This window comes from Hordeum vulgare, chromosome 2H (genome assembly GCF_904849725.1).
Source record: "Hordeum vulgare subsp. vulgare chromosome 2H, MorexV3_pseudomolecules_assembly, whole genome shotgun sequence".
In the NCBI taxonomy this organism is placed as follows: Eukaryota; Viridiplantae; Streptophyta; class Magnoliopsida; order Poales; family Poaceae; genus Hordeum; species Hordeum vulgare.
Genome location: NC_058519.1, coordinates 143,091,286 through 143,099,521, shown reverse-complemented (window position 1 = coordinate 143,099,521; position 8,236 = coordinate 143,091,286).

The following is an 8,236-nucleotide window of genomic DNA, read 5'->3' as shown; positions in this document are numbered from 1 at the left end:
ACCTGAAAATTTATGGAGAATTTTTCTGGAATTAATGAAAAATACCTACACAAAGATCCACCGGAGGAGGTGAGCCAGTGGGCCACAAGCCCAGGTGGCGCGGCCACCCCCTGGCCCCACCTGGCAGGCTTGTGGGGCCCACGAGGCTCCACCGCCTCCAATCTCAGCCAGCGTTTTGGCTTTCGGTTTGTGTTTTTTCTCGCCCCTGAACGAGATGGCCGAAATTCGGCCATTTCAAAAAATTCGGTAAAATCTCGGACGAAATTACAAAACCAAAATTTGAATTTTAAACGAAAATTGACCAAATTTTGGCAGAAAATCGGCCGATAATTTTTAAAAAAACAGAGCAAAAGTATAGCAGTTGAACATCAGTGAGGAGTACTTACACAAATGTTTACCAAACCAGCTTTGTGGATTGAAGAAAGCAGAGCGAAAATATAGCAGTCAAACAAGAGTGAGGAGTACGTACACAAATGCATCCGTCCAACATCACCATCAACTCCAAAAGAAAAGATTGAAATAGGACATGAGAGAGGATCTACAGAGTTGAGGAGGAGTTGCCGATGGATTCAGCCGTAGCAAATGTCTGCAGCAGGGGCCGGGATGTCACGGATGGGGCAGGACCGCAGGAGGGGCATGCTGACCAGGGAGGCAGCATCAACGAGTGGAGGAGCTGCATGTGGGCGCATCGTCTCCGCCGTCGCCGCACACACAGGACGAGCAGGGGATCGTGATATGTTTAGGGTTCGGTTCGCTGTTCTTAACTCAGGCAAACCGTGGGAAGGCCTCAGAAGTTGGATTGGGCCAGATAAAAGTTCAAACTCGGCTGAAAATTTTGACCGACATAGACATTTACCGGGCCCAAACGAGACGAACGAAATTCAGCCGAAAATTGATTTTTTCGGCCGAAAATCAAAACCGTGATCTCAGCTCTATATATTCCGTTTCGCTCGGAAAAAAAAATAGAGAGAAGGATTCATTGTGTTTTACGATACGGAGGCGCCGCCACCTCCTGTTCTTCATCTGGAGGGCAGATCTGGAGTCCGTTCTGGGCTCCAGAGAGGGGAAATCGTCGTCATCGTCATCATCAACCTTCCTCCATCGCCAATTCCATGATGCTGTTCACCGTACATGAGTAATATCATCGTAGGCTTTCTGGACGGTGATGAGTTGGATGAGATCTATCATGTAATCGAGTTAGTTTTGACGGGGATTGATCCCTAGTATCCACTATGTTCTGAGATTGATGTTGCTACTACTTTGCCATGCTTAATGCTTGTCACTAGGGCCCGAGTGCCATGATTTCAGATCTGAACCTATTATGTTGTCGCCAATATATGTGTGTTTTAGATCCTATATTGCAAGTTGTAGTCACCTACTATGTGTTATGACCCGGCAACCCCGGAGTGACAATAGCCGGAACCACTCCCGGAGATGACCATAGTATGAGGAGTTCATGTATTCACCAAGTGTTAATGCGTTGGTCTGGTTCTTTATTAAAAGGAGAACCTTAATATCCCGTAGTTTCCATTAGGACCCCGCTGCCACGGGAGGGATGGACAATAGATGTCATGCAAGTTCTTTTCCCTAAGCACGTATGACTACATACGGAATACATGCCTACATTAGATTGACGAACTGGAGCTAGTTACTTATCTCTCCGTGTTATAGCTGTTACATGACGAATCACATCCGGCATAGTCATCCATCACCGTTCCAATGCCTACGAGTCTTTTACTACCGGTCCTTGCTATGTTACTTTGCCGCTACTGCTGTTACTTGCTACTGCTGTCACTACTGCTGTCACTACTGCTGTTACTTGCTACTGTTGTCACTACTGCTGTTACTTGTTAGTTTGCTGTTACCTGCTGCAAGACCTTTTTCTGGCGCCATTGATACAACAAGTCAGGAATAGTCTGCCGTCAACAGACCTTTCTCTGGCACCGTTGCTATCATACCACTTTGCTACTGATACTTTGCTTGCAGATACTAATCTTTCAGGTGTGGTTGAATTAACAACTCAACTGCTAATACTTGAGAATATTCTTTCAATTCCCCTTGAGTCGAATCAATAAATTTGCGTTGAATACTCTACCCTCGAAAACTGTTGCGATCCCCTATACTTGTGGGTTATCAGAGCTACCTCGAGGAACACCCTTTGCATATTCTACATTGGGGTTGAAGCCGACGACTGGGCACTTTTAGTTGAACACAATCGCACAAGAGGAAAATAGATTAAAAAGTGCACACATATGAGGAAATCTAATGGAATTCTCACTCAAGCAAAATATGTTCCTTTTTACATGCGACGTACTTCGGTAATCCGAAGCACTAAAGCTCAAACAAAGCGTCTTTTGGACGCTCGGCCTTGGTAGCCCGGGCACCCCCTTCCACCTTGGTGTAGAATTGTTCCACGACGTGCTATTCCAGTGGAGGATGCCCTGCAACAACGACCACCGCCTCAAACTTTTGGAAATGCGTGTTTACGTAGGCATGTGCTTGCCGTGCTCCCTTGAAGCATGTGGATCACTTCCAGCGATTCACCCGCGGGCCAACAACCTGCATTTGGGACAGGAGGCTTATGAGGCTGGTTGGTAGAGCTTTGGTAGGCCAAAGGTTGATGGAGAAGTATTCGAGAGCACGTCTCGCCATGCAGAGTAGCTCCGCCAGCTACTTCATTTGATGATTTAGCAACTATGATGACGGTGAGCCGGAAAACTGTTGCGAGAATGCTTTCTCCTCCTCATGGCCCTCCAGTTGCGTGAAGTGCTGGACGACGTCAACGCCACTGTTCGAAAGATCCGCGAAGACCTCTGTGGAGCGCCATAGCTGGATGAGTGAGGGATTCCATGGCTAAGGAGTCCTCGTACTTCCGGTCTATCTCTTATGGGCTGGACAGGTGGGCTCTGTGTGGAAGGGCGAGCTATAAAACAACTCCGTGTTCATGAAGGAAACTTCCGAAGCCTTGGTGTGTCCTCCAAGTCAAGATCGTAGAATCGACGTGTTTATTCCCTGATGGCAACCGACCATGTGTAAACCCTAGGTACCACTGGTGTCTTTATAAATCAAAGGGTTTTGTTTGTAGAGGGGACGGATCATTATACTACTCATGTAGGGTTTAATTCATCTGATCTCATGGTAGATCGACTCTATACATCAATATAATCAAGCAGGACATAGGGTTTTACCTCTTAGGGAGGGCCCGAAATTGGGTAAATACTGTATTTGTGTTTCGTGTTCCCCATTGATCCAAAATCAATAGCTCGTGACCCCCTACCCGAGATCCACCGGTTTTGACACCGACATTGGTGCTTTCATTAAGTGTTCCGCTTTGGGATCGCTGAAGGATCGATGGCTTGCCTAATCATCAGTAGTGATGTCTACAACAGGGATGTTTTCGTGCGTGGACAGATCTTCGTGTTCAGGAGCCTCGTGCTGCACGCTGGTCCGACTGGACAGCTTGGACATTCGGAAGTTTTGCCCCCGATCAAGAGATCAGCTTTGCAACCTATAGTTCGTCGCCGATTTCTGGGGAGATCTTATTAAAGCATTCGGCTCCCCTTGAAGAGCTCGCGAGTTCCAACGCCTTAACATCGGGAGTGATGGACCACGCCACTGGGGTGGCCTCCATCCTAGGTTGGGCCTTAAAGCCCGGTCTAGTCAATACGCCCGGATCATCTTCGGTCTAATAGTGCCCACGCGCGTCTTTAAACGCCCCTAGAGTAGTGGTATTGCAGATCAACCCCATGTACTCCACAAGCATGGACTCCACATATATCTCATCATTGAACGAGCTACTCGATTGGATCCAATCCATGGCGATAACCGACGGCCAAACCTTGGTTTATGATTAGATCGGGCTTTAAGCCGACGATAGGAAATTTATGTCCCACCTATCACACACTTGGTCGTCACCATTGAGGACCAATATGAAGGTTCGCCCTCTCAACCGCCAGAGCTTAGAACGGTTTACATTCGGGTTTCTGACCATGAGAATCGTTCCACTAGTTCAGAATATAGACTTTGCCTCAGAAAAAGTCCAGGATCAAACCGGAATTCGGCGCACGACCTGGATTCCGTGTGGCAGTGTCCGGTCGATTATCCGAACCCCAAACCCGATGCATCGGATTCCATGATGGTACACGACACGACCGCCAAAGCTTCGGACTCACATCCTATCGAGATACAAAGTTTTCTCCACTCACCCAAGTCAAGTACTCTCCAAGTAATCTGGGGAAGCCCGATATACGGGACCTATTGCATGCTAAACAACAACGAGGGGAAACTGTTCATCACTTCTGGGCTAGATTCCTACTTACCAAAAATAGTATAGCAGACTGTAGTGGCCATGAAATCATAGCAACCTTTTGGCATAACTGCCGTAACGAAGGAATCCTAAATGCCCTCACCCGTCGCCACGTTCAAAACTTCACCGAGCTATCGGCTCTGGTACACAAATACTGTGCCATGGAAAGCGCTTGGCAGACTCAACATATGCGTACGGAGTTAATCCATGCGGAGTAATCAAAAAGAGCTCGAAGGAAGTGCATACCCCTAGGACGGTTGGCTGAACACGAGCCCACCAAGAAAAACAATAAACCCCTTGCAGGATCCAGAACTATCCTTGATGAACTACTGCACAAGCCGTGCCCCATACACTCCATCCTGCGAATACGAACCCAGCTCATAGCCTTCGGGCTTGTTGGGTCGTTAGGCAAGTCGTAAAAAGTGGAGAGGCCATCCTTGGGGTATCACCCTCAAGCATAAGTTCAACAACACCATCGGATAACCACGATGAGATCCTCACGATCTACTAGACGCTTCCCTAAAAAAAGTCATAGGAAGAGAGATCTTTGAGAACTCGACCAAATACACCAGGTGACAGTAACGAATTCATGGACAAACACACCCATTACGTTTGACGAGGCACACCAGCCAAGAACCCGCCCTAGCCGAACACCTGCCGCCCTGGCCCTCGATCCCATAGTAGACGGCTTGAGACTCCATAAGGTGCTAATGGATGGCGGTAGCGGTTTAAACCTCATTTATGAGAATACCATGGACAAACTGCAATTCAAAAGATCTCACGTCGAACAAAGCCGCACCACCTTTCGAGGTATCATCCCTGGAAAAGAGGCACATTGCACCGAACGAGTTACTCTTGATGTGGTATTCGACACCCATGAAAGTTACAGGTCCAAAGAACTTCTCTTCTATATTGTGCCCTTTCACAACGGTTATCACACCCTATTGGGGATGCCTTCACAAGATTTCACGCCATACCATAATACGGGTATACGAAGCTCAAAATGCCAGGGCCGAGTGGCGTGGTCACAATTATTAGTGACCCAGACAGAGCTCTTCGGGCCAAAAACAAAACAACATCGCTCGCCCTCGAGGCACTGTCCGAGACTCTCGCGGCAGAGGAATTAACCACACTCCGCTCAATGGTAGATATGGATGACGTAATCCTTAGTAAGAGGCCCAAATCGACATCCTTCACACCAGGAGATGAAATCGTCAAATTTCAGGTGCATCAAATGAACCTTAACAAAACAACATCCATTGGAGCTCAGTTGGACTCCGCAGTTGACAACGCATTGCACACATTCTTGCATGAAAACTGGGACACATTTGCGTGGCACCCCCTAGATATGCCAGGAATCCAACGAAGACTAGCGGAAGATAGCTTGAGCATAATCACATGCTTCAAGCCAGTCAAACATGCATTATACAGATTTTCGGAATCCAAGCGTCAAGCTATGGGTGAAGAACTAGCACAACTACCTGAAGCCGGATTCATCCGAGAATCGAACACCCTGAGTGGTTGGAAAATGTGATCATGGTTCCAAAGAAAGACAAATCCTGGTGGCTGTGCATCGATTTCAAAGACCTAAATAAAGCATGCCTTAAGGATCCCTTTCCCTTACCCCTCATAAACCAGATCATCGACGCCACCGTCAGACACGACTCACTATGCTTCCTCGATGCCTACGCCGGATACAATCAAATCAAAATGAAGGAGTCCAACCAAGCCACAAACGCCTTCATCACTCCCTACGGGCCATTCTGCTTCAACACAATGTCCTTCGGGTTAAAAAAACGCAGGCGCCTCATACCGGTGCATGATTCAGACATGCCTAGAAAATCAAATCAGCAAAAAAGTCGAGGCATACGTGGTCATCAAGACCAAGCACGTCAGCTAGCTGGTGGACGACCTTCGGCAAACCATTGATAATCTACGAGCCTATGATATACGGCTCAATCTGGACAAATGCGTCTTTGGGATTTCCGGTTGTAAACTGCTCAGATTTATCGTCTCCCATAGAGGAATAGAGGCCAATCCGGCTAAAATCCGAGCCTTATGCCAACTAGCGATCCCTAGGGAGTTAAAGCACATTCAAAAACTAGCGGGATGCATGTCGACCTTGAGCCGCTTTATCTCTCGCCTTGGTGAAAAGGCATTGCCGCTCTACAGGTTGCTCAAACGGACCAAAAACTTTGAGTGGACCAACGAAGTAACGACTGCACTGGAATAAAGGAAAACGTATTAGATAGCAATCCTATACTAACAGTACCCCACAGGTGAACTAATGGTGTTGTACATCTAAGCCACAAATCAAGTGGTCAGTGCGGTTCTCATTGTCGAACGAGAGGCTGAGGGTCAGAAGTTTTGGGTGTAGAGGCCAGTCTACTACGTGTTAGAAGTGATCACCCCATGCAAATCTAGATATCCACATTACCAGAAGATAGCCTATACAGTTTTCATGGCATCCTGAAAGCTACAACACTACTTTCAAGAGTGTTCGGCATCCGAAGTACCACTAAATTATATAATTAACAACAGGGACGCCACTGGCCGCATAGCTGATATGTCCATTTTGCATCATGATTTCTTATTTATATTCATGTTATTCTTGTCCATTATTCCCCATTATCATACTATTCTTACGATATTCCTCTTAATATGCAAGGTACATCACGAAGAGGGAAATATGTGGAAACTGGAATTCCGTACCTAAAAACCAAGAAAAGGCAAAAAATCACCACACTCCAAATGACCTGAAACTTCACAGAGAATTTCTATGGGATATCTAAGACTTTCTAGGCCAAAAATATACCATAGGGGGGCCACATGCTGGCCAGAAGCCAACAAGGCACCCCCAAGCCGCGCCCTAATGGCTCATGGCCCCCCTACAGGTCTCCCAACCCTTTATTCTCCTATATGGTGTGTTTTACCCTAGAAAAAAAATCATAAGTTATCTTTCAGGACGAAGCGTCACCGTCTTGCGATGGAAACCTGGGCAGAGGCCCTTTTGCTCTCTGACAAAGAGATTCTGCCGGGGAAACTTCCCTTCCGGAGGTGGAAATCGAAGCCATCGTCATCACCAACGCTTCCTTCTTCATGGGAGGACCAATCTTCATCAACATATTCACCAACACCATCACATCTCCAACCCTAGTTCATCTCTTGTATTCAATTTGTGTCTCAAAACCTTAGATTGGTACCTGTGGGTTACTAGTTGTGTTGATTACATCTTGTAGTTGATACTTGTTGGATTACTTGGTGGAAGATATTACATTAAAATCCTTAATTATTATTATTACACTTCTCATCTTGAACATGTTGATGAGGTGTGAGTAGTAACTATTGTTCCTGAGGACATGGGCGAAGTCTTGTTATAAGTAATCATATAAAGTTGGTATTCGTTTGATATTTTGATGATATGTATGTTGTTACTTCTCTTAGTGGTCTCATGTGAAAGTCGACTACATGATACTTCACCATGTTATGGGCCTAAGGGAATTCATTGTGGAGTAACATGTAGATGATGGGTTGCGGGAGTGACAAAAGCTTAAACTCCAGATTATGCGTTGCTTCATAAGGGGCTAATTTCGATCCACATGTTTCATGCTATGGTTAGATTTATCTTAATTCTTCTTTCATAGTTGCGGATGCTTGCGAGAGGGGGTAATCACCAGTTGGTTGTTTTTTCATGTAGGAAAAATAGCTTAGCACCGGTCCACCCATTTATAAAATTATCAAAACAGCAAACGCGAATCAACTCAATATGATGAACATGACTATAGAGAAATTCCCATGTGTCCTCGGGATTGCTTGCTTTATGTAATAGTACTTTCAGGCCTGTCCTTTGCTATAAAAAGGATTGGGCTACCTTGCTGCAATTTCTTTACTATTGTTACTTGTCACTCGTTACAAATTATCTTGCTACAA